This window comes from Oncorhynchus tshawytscha, linkage group LG14, assembly GCF_018296145.1.
Source record: "Oncorhynchus tshawytscha isolate Ot180627B linkage group LG14, Otsh_v2.0, whole genome shotgun sequence".
NCBI classification, from domain to species: domain Eukaryota; kingdom Metazoa; phylum Chordata; class Actinopteri; order Salmoniformes; family Salmonidae; genus Oncorhynchus; species Oncorhynchus tshawytscha.
This window is the reverse complement of record NC_056442.1, coordinates 4081192-4092338: the sequence shown is the minus strand read 5'-3', so window position 1 is coordinate 4092338 and position 11147 is coordinate 4081192. Positions and strand designations below refer to the sequence as shown.

The window sequence follows — 11147 nt, the reverse complement described above, 5'->3', positions numbered from 1 at the left end:
GGTAGGCTACATGTGATGCACACAGACAGTGGTAGGCTACATGTGATACACACAGAGAGTGGTAGGCTACATGTGATGCACACAGACAGTGGTAGGCTACATGTGATGCACACAGACAGTGGTAGGCTACATGTGATGCACACAGACAGTGGTAGGCTACATGTGATGCACACAGACAGTGGTAGGCTACATGTGATGCACACAGACAGTGGTAGGCTACATGCAATGCACACAGACAGTGGTAGGCTACATGCAATGCACACAGACAGTGGTAGGCTACATGTGATGCACACAGAGAGTGGTCGGCTACATGTTATTCTACTAGATCTTTAATAATATGTTTATAGCCAGGCTATATCTCCACTATAACAATATAATAATATGTTTATAGCCAGGCTATATCTCCACTATAATAATATAATAATATGTTTATAGCCAGGCTATATCTCCACTATAATAATAATATGTTTATAGCCAGGTTATATAATAGGTGGATGTGATATCTCCACTATAATAATATGTTTATAGCCAGGTTATATAATAGGTGGATGTGATATCTCCACTATAATAATAATATGTTTATAGCCAGGCTATATCTCCACTATAATAATATGTTTATAGCCAGGCTATATAATAGGTGGGTGTGATATCTCCACTATAATAATAATATGTTTATAGCCAGGTTATATAATAGGTGGATGTGATATCTCCACTATAATAATAATATGTTTATAGCCAGGCTATATCTCCACTATAATAATAATGTGTTTATAGCCAGGCTATATCTCCACTATAATAATAATATGTTTATAGCCAGGCTATATAATAGGTGGGTGTGATATCTCCACTATAATAATATGTTTATAGCCAGGCTATATAATAGGTGGATGTGATATCTCCACTATAATAATAATATGTTTATAGCCAGGCTATATAATAGGTGGGTGTGATATCTCCACTATAATAATAATATGTTTATAGCCAGGCTATATAATAGGTGGGTGTGATATCTCCACTATAAAAGTAGCTATATGGATGGGAGGCTGGGTGTAATATGTCCACTAGGCCTTTAATGATAGGGTTACAGACAGGGTATGATAGGTGGGTGTATGTCCACTATAAAAATAGTTTCACAGCTAGGCCTATGAGAATGGGTGCACTATATCCACTGTAATAAACGGTTTATAACCATGTGAAATGCAATATTATGTTACGTTCACTAGTGATTATCAGTAGCTAACTAACATAAGTACGATAGTACGGCTAGTTTAAGCAGATAGCTGGATAGCCTAGCCATGTTGTAATGTGCGCCTTTTACTCACCAGTAAGCTTAACTAGGAAGCAATATCTCGTCTCATGCAAAACTCATGAAACCCCGCCCCTCCTCCTCTATTTGTCTCCGCGGTACACCGATCTGGCGCTGTGATTTACTTCAGATTTTAGCTAATAAACTGTAGCCGGTTATTCTAGTGCTCTTTTCACTTGTTTTGCTGTCCTCTTCTGGAATTGGGCCCCGAGGACCGGAGAAAAGCCAGGATGACAGGGCGGAAACGGAACGAACCACAGACCAAGCCCAGACAGAACGGTACGCTCGATTTAGTTTCCACGCCGGCGCGCCGGGTGAGCGGGTTTTTAAAACAGTGTGGTGGTGGCCTTTCTCTGTCTGTACATTGATTTTGAAATTGTTCTTTGCATTTTTCTGGCAATTTCTTACAAGAGCTTTAGAGCATCGAAATACACATATCCAATCTACAGACTACATCTTAGTTAAACGCAGGTTTGTTATTACTATTCATTTATAGCTAAAGTGCCACCAACATTGATAAAGATCAACAGAGCAGGCCTGGGCCGAAAATAGTTGTAATTCTGTAGTTTAGTAGAAAGAAAAAAACTTTTCAAATACTCGAGGTAGTCTAATATAGTTTATTTAGAGTTTCAACTAAAAGTCAACTATACTGAACAAAAATATAAATGTAACATGTAAAAAGTGTTTCATGAGCTGAAATAAAAGATCCCAGAAATGTTCCATATGCACAAAAAGCTTATTTCCCTATTTTTTTGTGCAAATTTGTTTACATCCCTGTTAGTGAGCATGTATTTTTTGCTTAGATAATCCATCCACCTGACAGGTGTGGCATATCAAGAAGCTGATTAGACAGCATGAACATTACACAGGTGCGCCTGTGCAAAAAGGCCGCTCTTAAATGTGCAGTTTTGTCACACACCACAGACGTATCAAGTTTTGAGGGAGCGTACAATTGGCATGCTGACTGCAGGATTGTCCACCAGAGAATTGAATGTTCATTTCTCTACCATAAGTCGCCTCCAATGCCACTTTAGAGAATTTGGCAGTATGTCCAACTGGCCTCACAACCACAGACCACGTGTAACCACTCCAGCCCAGGACCTCCACATCCAGCTAATTCAATTGCGGGATCGTCTGTGGAGGTGCTGTGGAGTATTTGCATGTAATAAAGCCCTTTTCTGTGGAAAAACTCATTGATTGGCTGGCCCTGGCTCCCCAATGGATGGGCCTGGCTCCCAAGTGGGTGGGCCTATGCCCTCGCAGGCCCACCCATGGCTGCACCCTTGCCAAGTCATGTGAAATCCATAGATTAGGGCCTGGTTTATTTCTTTCTATTGATTAATTGTCTTATATGAACTGTAACTCAGTAAAACCTTTGAAATTGATGTATGTTGAGTTTAGATTTTGTTTGTGGAGTGGTTGAAAAACGAGTTTTAATGACAACCTAAGTGTGTGTAAACTTCAACTTCAACTGTATGTATGCATGTATGTTATTTTACTGCTCTAGGGATATAATTATTGTTTGGATAACCTTATTTACTATTATGTATTGATTTTTTACCTTGTCAGGACGAATGGGTCAAATTTCACCCAACTTATTGCGTGAAGCTTGTGGAAGGCTACCTGAAACGTTTGACCCAAGTTAAACAATTTAAAGGCAATGCTACCAAATACTAATTGAGTCTATGCAAACTGACCCACTGGGAATGTGATGAAAGAAATAAAATAATTCTCTATTATTCTGACATTTCACATTCTTAAAATAAAGTAGTGATCCTAACTGACCTAAGACAGGGAATTTTTACTATGATTAAATGTCAGGAATTGTGAAAAACTGAGTTTAAATGTATTTGGCTAAGGTGTATGTAAACTTCAATTGTATATACAGTGCCTTGCGAAAGTATGCTCTCTGCGCTTTTAACGGACCTCTGAGACTATCACAGTGCAAGGGCATTTATACGGAGACTTGATTACACACAGGTGGATTGTATTTATCATCATTAGTCATTTAGGTCAACATTGGATCATTCAGAGATCCTCACTGAACTTCTGGAGAGAGTTTGCTGCACTGAAAGTAAAGGGGCTGAATAATTTTGCACGCCCAATTTTTCAGTTTATGATTTGTTAAAAAAGTTTGAAATATCCAATAAATGTCGTTCCACTTCATGATTGTGTCCCACTTGTTGTTGATTCTTCACAAAAAAATACAGTTTTATATCTTTATGTTTGAAGCCTGAAATGTGGCAGAAGGTCGCAAAGTTCAAGGGGGCCGAATACTTTCGCAAGGCACTGTACATTGTGACGATTGTCTTCGGGTGAAAGAGAGGACCAAAATGCAGCCTGATGATTATCCATATTTAATAGGAAACTTAAATGAACAAAAACAACAAACCAACAAAAATGAACGAAGACGAAACAGTCCCGCAACGTAAACACTAACACTGGAAACAGGAACAATCACCCACAAAATACCCAAAGAATATAGTTGCGAGGAGCAGGAACAGGGAGTACTGGATCCTGGAGGCGCACTGGTGGCCTGGTACGTGGTGCCGGCACTGGTGGTACCGGGCTGGAGACACGGACCTCAGGGTGAGTGCGGGGAGGAGGAACAGGGCATACCGGGCTCTGGAGACGCACAGGAAGCCTGGTGCGTGGTGTTGGCACTGCTGGAAGTGGGCCGAGGACACACACCTCAGGGCGAGTGCGGGGAGGAGGAACAGGGCGTACTGGATTGCCGAGGCACACTATAGACCTGGTGCGTGGTACCGGTACTGGTGGTACCGGGCTGAGAACACGCACCTCAGGATGAGTGCGAGAAGCAGGAACAGGACACACTGGGTTATGAAGGAGTACTGGAGACCTGGTGTGTATAGCCAGCATCAAATCTTCCAGAACTTTAACACCAGTTTCAGGCTGAGTACAAGGAACTGACACAGGTGGCATCGGACAGCTAACACGCTCCTCAAGGCGAATGCCGTGCATACTACCAATTTCGTAAACAACTCCTCGAATGTCTCATAATCTCCCCTCCATTCACTCTCCTCCAATCTGTCCAATAACTCCTCGACAATCTCAGACTCAACCCTCAACTTCGCCGACTGCTCCAAGTGCCCCCTCCCAATACATTTTTGGGGGTGCCTCTGGGGCTTCCAGCTGCGCTGCGGTGCTGCCTCCTCATACCCACGCCTTTCTGCTTTAACTCTGCCTTGGGGCGGCGATATTCCCCTGGTTGTGCCCAGGTTCCTCCGCTGTCCAGAATTTCCTCCCAAGTCCATGAGTCCTGCGATCGCTGCTGCTGCCTTTTACCACGCTGCTTGGTCCTTTTATGGTGGGTTATTCTGTCACGATCGTCGCATGGAGTAGACCAAAGCGCAGCCCGGTACCACCAGTACTCGTGAATCCATTCCTTTATTGAATGACGAAAACCATGAAGAACACTTAAACAAAAACCGAACGTGACGCTATGACGAGTGCAGACACAGGCAACTACACACAGACATAGATAATAACCCACAAAATACCCAAAGAAGATGGCTGCCTAAATATGGTTCCCAATCAGAGACAACGATAAACACCTGCCTCTAATTGAACCAATCTAGGCAACCATAGACAAATAAACACCTAGATGATAAACAACCCCATAAACCTACAAAACCCCTAGACAGTACAAAACACATACATCACCCATGTCACACCCTGACCTAACCAAAAAAATAAAGAAAACAAAGAATACTCAGGTCAGCGCGTGACAGCGCTTTGGTCCTCCTCTCCTTCCACCGAAGACATCCGTTACACACGTGCCATTTACCACATACAGAAACTAAATGTTTTTACAGTTTAATTATAGGTAGCCCTTTTTCTTTTATTCCAGGCTTTATATAAATATTCCGCAAACGGAAATAGACAATGGACAAAAAAACATTTCAGTTTCTCCTCATGGTTCAGCCACATAATGCCAGGGTATATCTGGTGGTCTGTCTCCTCATGGCTCAGCCACATAATGCCAGGGTATATCCGGTGGTCTATCTCCTCATGGCTCAGCCACATAATGCCAGGGTCTATCTGGTGGTCTTTCTCCTCATGGCTCAGCCACATAATGTAAGGACAATAAAGTCAAGGTTTAATGTGTCCTTGTCCTTATAGGCTTTGTGATGGACACTCCAATACCTTGACTTTATTGTCCTTAAGACATTTTTCCACAACTTTGGAAGCATGCTTGGGGTCAATGTCCATTTGGAAGACCCATTTGCGACCAAGCTTTAACTTCCTGACTGATGTCTTGAAATGTTGCTTCAATATATCCAATATATCCACATAATTTTCCTCTCTCATGATGCCATCTATTTTGTGAAGTGCACCAGTCCCTCCTGCAGCAAAGCACCCCCACAACATGATGCTGCCACTCCTGTGCTTCACGGTTGGGATGGTGTTCTTCGGCTTGCAAGCCTCCCCCTTTTTCCTTCAAACATAACGATGGTCATTATGGCCAAACAGTTCTATTTGTGTTTCATCAGACCAGAGGACATTTCTCCAAAAAGTACGATCTTTGTCCCCATGTGCAGTTGCAAACCGTAGTCTGGCTTTTTTTATGGCGGTTTTGGAGCAATGGCTTCTTCCTTGCTGAGCGGCCTTTCAGGTTATGTCGATATACATTGGGGAGAACAAGTATTTGATACACTGCCGATTTTGAAGTTTTTCCTACTTACAAAGCATGTAGAGGTCTGTATTTTTTTAATCATAGGTACACTTCAACTGTGAGAGATGGAATCTAAAACAAAAATCCAGAAAATCACATTGTATGCAATCACAGTTGAGAGACGGAAGTTGCAAAGAAAAAGCCATATCTCAGACTGGCCAATTAAAAAATAAGATTAAGATGGGTAAAAGAACACAGACACTGGACAGAGGAACTCTGCCTAGAAGGCCAGCATCACAGAGTTGCCTCTTCACTGTTGACGTTGAGACTGGTGTTTTGCGGGTACTATTTAATGAAACTGCAAGTTGAGGACTTGTGAGGCGTATGTTTCTCAAACTAGACACTCTAATGTACTTGTCCTCTTGCTCAGTTGTGCACCGGGGCCCCCCACTCCTCTTTCTATTCTGGTTAGAGCCAGTTTGCACTGTTCTGTGAAGGGAGTAGTACACAACGTTGTACGAGATCTTCAGTTTCTTGGCAATTTCTCGCATGGAATAGCCTTAAAGAGTTTCAGAATAGACTGATGAGTTTCAGAAGAAAGTTATTTGTTTCTGGCCATTTTGAGCCTGTAATCAAACCCACAAATGCTGATGCTCCAGATACTCAACTAGTCTAAAGAAGGCCAGTTGTACTGCTTCTTTAATCAGCACAACAATTTTCAGCTGTGCTGACATTGCTAAAGGGTTTTCTAATGATCAATTAGCCTTTTAAAATGATAAACTTGGATTAGCTAACACAACATGCCATTGGAACATGGGAGTGATTGTTGCTGATAACGGGCCTCTGTACGCCTATGTAGATATTCCATTACAAAATATGCTGTTTCCTGCTACAATAGTCATTTACAACATTAACAATGTCTACACTGTACTTCTCATGAATTCAATGTTATTTTAATGGACAACATTTTTTCAAAGTGACCCTGAACTTTTGAATGGTAGTGTACATATACAGTACCAGTCAGAAGTTTGGACACACATACTCATTCAATGGTTTTTCTTTATTTTTACTATTTTATACATTGTAGAATAATAGTGAAGACATCAAAATGACGAAATAACACAATGGAATCATGGAATCATGTAGTAACCAAAAACGTTTTAGTCAAATCAAAATATATTTTATATTTGAGATTCTTCAAAGTAGCCACCCTTTGCCTTGATGACAGCTTTGCACACTCTTGGCGTTCTCTCAACCAGCTTCACCTGGAATGCTTTTCCAACAGTCTTGAAGGAGTTCCCACATATGCTGAGCACTTGTTGGCTGCTTTTCCTTCACTCTGCGGTCAAACTCACCTCAAACCATCTCAATTGGATTGCGGTCGGGTGATTGTGGAGGCCAGGTTATCTGATGCAGCACTCCATCACTATCCTTCTTGGTCAAATAGCCCTTATACAGCCTGGAGGTGTGTTTTGGATCATTGTCCTGTTGAAAAACAAATGATAGTCCCACTAAGCACAAACCAGATGGGATGGCGTATTGCTGCAGAATGCTGTGGTCGCAATGCTGGTTAAGTGTGCCTTCAATTCTAAATAAATCACAGACAGTGTCACCAGCAATGCACCCCCACACCACCTCCTCCATGCTTCACAGGTAGGAACCACACATGTGGAGATCATCCGTTCACCTACTCTGTGTCTCACAAAGACACGGTGGTTGGAACTAAAAATCTCAAATTTAGACTCATCAAACCAAAGGACAGATTTCCACCGGTTTAATGTCCATTGCTCGTGTATCTTGGCCTAAGCAAGTCTCTTCTTATTATTGGTGTCCTTTAGTAGGGGTATATTTGCAGCAATATGACCAATGACGTCCTGATTCACGCAGTCTCCTCTGAACAGTTGATGTTGAGATGTGTCTGTTACTTGAACTCTGCGAATGTCACGCCCTGACCTTAGTTATCTATGTTTTCTGTATTATTTTGGTCAGGTCAGGGTGTGACGAGGGTGGGTATGTGTGTTTTTCCTCTTGTCTTGGGTTTTTTCTATATCTATGTTTTTTTTTGTATGTCTAAGTATTTGTAGGTCTATGGTGGCCTGAATTGGTTCCCGATTAGAGACAGCTGTTTAGGTTGCCATTTTCCATTTTGGTTTTGTGGGTTATTGTCTGTGTAGTTGCCTGTCAGCACTCGTGTCTTATAGCGTCACGTTCGTTTTGTTTCGTGTTCGTCGTGTAATAAAAGAAGAATATATTCTTATCACGCTGCGCCTTGGTCTCCTCGTTATGACGAACGTGACAGTGAAGCTTTTATTTATAATGAACTTATCCTCTGCAGCAGAGGTAACTCTGGATCTTCCATTCCTATGGTGGTCCTCATGAGAGCCAGTTTCATCATATCGCTTGAGGGTTTTTGCGACTGCACTTGAAGAAACTTTCAAAGTTCTTGACATTTTCCAGATTAACTGACTTTCATGTCTTAAAGTAATGATGGACTGTTTCTGTTTGCTTATTTGAGCTGTTCTTGCCATAATATGGACTTGGTCTTTTACCAAATAGGGCAATCTTCTGTATACCAACCCTACCTTGTCACAACACAACTGATTGTCTCAAACTCATTAAAGAAAGAAATTCCACAAATTAACTAACAAGTCACACCTGTTAATTGAAATGCATTCCAGGTGACTACATCATGCAGCTGGTTGAGAGAATGGTAAGTGTGTGCAAAGCTGTCAGAAAGACAAAGGGTGGCTACTTTGAAGAATCTCAAATATACAATAAATGTTGATTTGCTTAACACTTTTTTTGGTTACTACATGATTCCATGTGTGTTATTTCATAGTTTTGATGATTTCAAAGAAAAACCCTGGAAGGAGTAGGTGTGTCCAAAAGTTTGACTGGTACTATGTATGTGTGTGATGGGATGTATAGACATTATGTGATAGAATATGCAGTATATGTGAAGAATACGTGGATAGAATAGTGTATATACAGCAATAGTTGCATAGGATGCCTTGATGAGAATACATTATATACATATGAAATGGGTAAAACAGTATGTAAACATTATTAAAGTGACCAGTGTTCCATGTCTGTGGCAGCAGCCTCTAAGGTGCAGGGAAGAGTAACAGGGTGGTTGCCGGCTAGTGACAGTGACTAAGTTCAGGGCAGGGTACTGGGTGGAGGCCAGCTGGTGATGTCTATTTAACAGTCTGATGGCCTTGAGATTGAAAAATAGCTTGTGTCTATCGGTCCCAGCTTTGATGCACCTGCACTCGCCTTCTGGACGATAGCGGGGTGAACAGGCTGTGGCTCGGGTGGCTGAGGTCCTTTAATCTTCCTGGCCTTCCTGCGACACCGGGTGCTGTAGATGTCCTGAAGGGTAGGCAGTGTGCTCCCGGTGATGCGTTGGGCTGACCGCACCACCTTCTGGAGAGCCCTGCGGGTGCGGGCGGTGCATATGCACATGGGTCCAGCCCAGTCACGGACCAGGATGTCTTGCTCCCAGGCAGACTAAATAACTTTTTTGCCCGCTTTGAGGACAACACAGTGCCACTGACACGGCCTGCAATGAAAACATGCGGCCTCTCCTTCACTGCAGCCGAGGTGAGTAAAACATTTAAACGTGTTAACCCTCGCAAGGCTGCAGGCCCAGACGGCATCCCCAGCCGCGCCATCAGAGCATGCGCAGACCAGCTGGCTGGTGTGTTTACGGACATATTCAATCGATCCCTATACCAGTCTGCTGTTCCCACATGCTTCAAGAGGGCCACCATTGTTCCTGTTCCCAAGAAAGCTAAGGTAACTGAGCTAAACGACTACCGCCCCGTAGCACTCACTTCCGTCATCATGAAGTGCTTTGAGAGACTAGTCAAGGACCATATCACCTCCACCCTACCTGACACCCTAGACCCACTCCAATTTGCTTACCGCCCAAATAGGTCCACAGACGATGCAATCTCAACCACACTGCCCACTGCCCTAACCCATCTGGACAAGAGGAATACCTATGTGAGAATGCTGTTCATCGACTACAGCTCAGCATTTAACACCATAGTACCCTCCAAGCTCGTCATCAAGCTCGAGACCCTGGGTCTCGACCCCGCCCTGTGCAACTGGGTACTGGACTTCCTGACGGGCCGCCCCCAGGTGGTGAGGGTAGGCAACAACATCTCCACCCCGCTGATCCTCAACACTGGGGCCCCACAAGGGTGTGTTCTGAGCCCTCTCCTGTACTCCCTGTTCACCCATGACTGCGTGGCCACGCACACCTCCAACTCAATCATCAAGTTTGCGGACGACACAACAGTGGTAGACTTGATTACCAATAACGACGAGACGGCCTACAGGGAGGAGGTGAGGGCCCTCGGAGTGTGGTGTCAGGAAAATAACCTCACACTCAACGTCAACAAAACTAAGGAGATGATTGTGGACTTCAGGAAACAGCAGAGGGAACAAACCCCTATCCACATCGATGGAACAGTAGTGGAGAGGGTAGTAAGTTAAGTTCCTCGGCATACACATCACAGACAAACTGAATTGGTCCACTCACACAGACAGCATCGTAAAGAAGGCGCAGCAGCGCCTCCTCAACCTCAGGAGGCTGAAGAAATTCGGCTTGTCACCAAAAGCACTCACAAACTTCTACAGATGCACAATCGAGAGCATCCTGGCGGGCTGTATCACCGCCTGGTACGGCAACTGCTCCGCCCACAACCGTAAGGCTCTCCAGAGGGTAGTGAGGTCTGCACAACGCATCACCGGGGGCAAACTACCTGCCCTCCAGGACACCTACACCACCCGATGTTACAGGAAGGCCATAAAGATCATCAAGGACAACAACCACTCGAGCCACTGCCTGTTCACCCCGCTATCATCCAGAAGTCGAGGTCAGTACATGTGCATCAAAGCTGGGACCGAGAGACTGAAAAACAGCTTCTATCTCAAGGCCATCAGACTGTTAAACAGCAACCACTAACACTGAGTGGCCGCTGCCAACACACTGACTCAACTCCAGCCACTTTAATAATGGGAATTGATGGGAAATGATGTAAAATATATATCACTAGCCACTTTAAACAATGCTACCTAATAATGTTTACATACCCTACATACCCTAATATGTTTACATACCCTACATTATTCATCTCATATGTATACGTATATACTTTACTCTATATCATCTTCTGCATCCTTATGTAATTACAT

The 11147-nt window shown here is 43.3% G+C and overlaps 1 protein-coding gene across 1 annotated transcript in view; it reads right to left on the bottom strand.

Moving 5' to 3' along the window:
- The window catches only part of LOC112236105 (serine/threonine-protein kinase PAK 2), a 12584-nt gene extending 11029 nt beyond the window's left edge, over positions 1-1555 (bottom strand). Inside the window, exon 1 of the mRNA XM_042296859.1 lies at positions 1323-1555. The gene's annotated coding sequence lies outside the window, so the exon portion shown is untranslated. The remainder of the gene's footprint in view (positions 1-1322) is intronic.
- Between the last annotated feature and the right edge of the window lie 9592 nt (positions 1556-11147).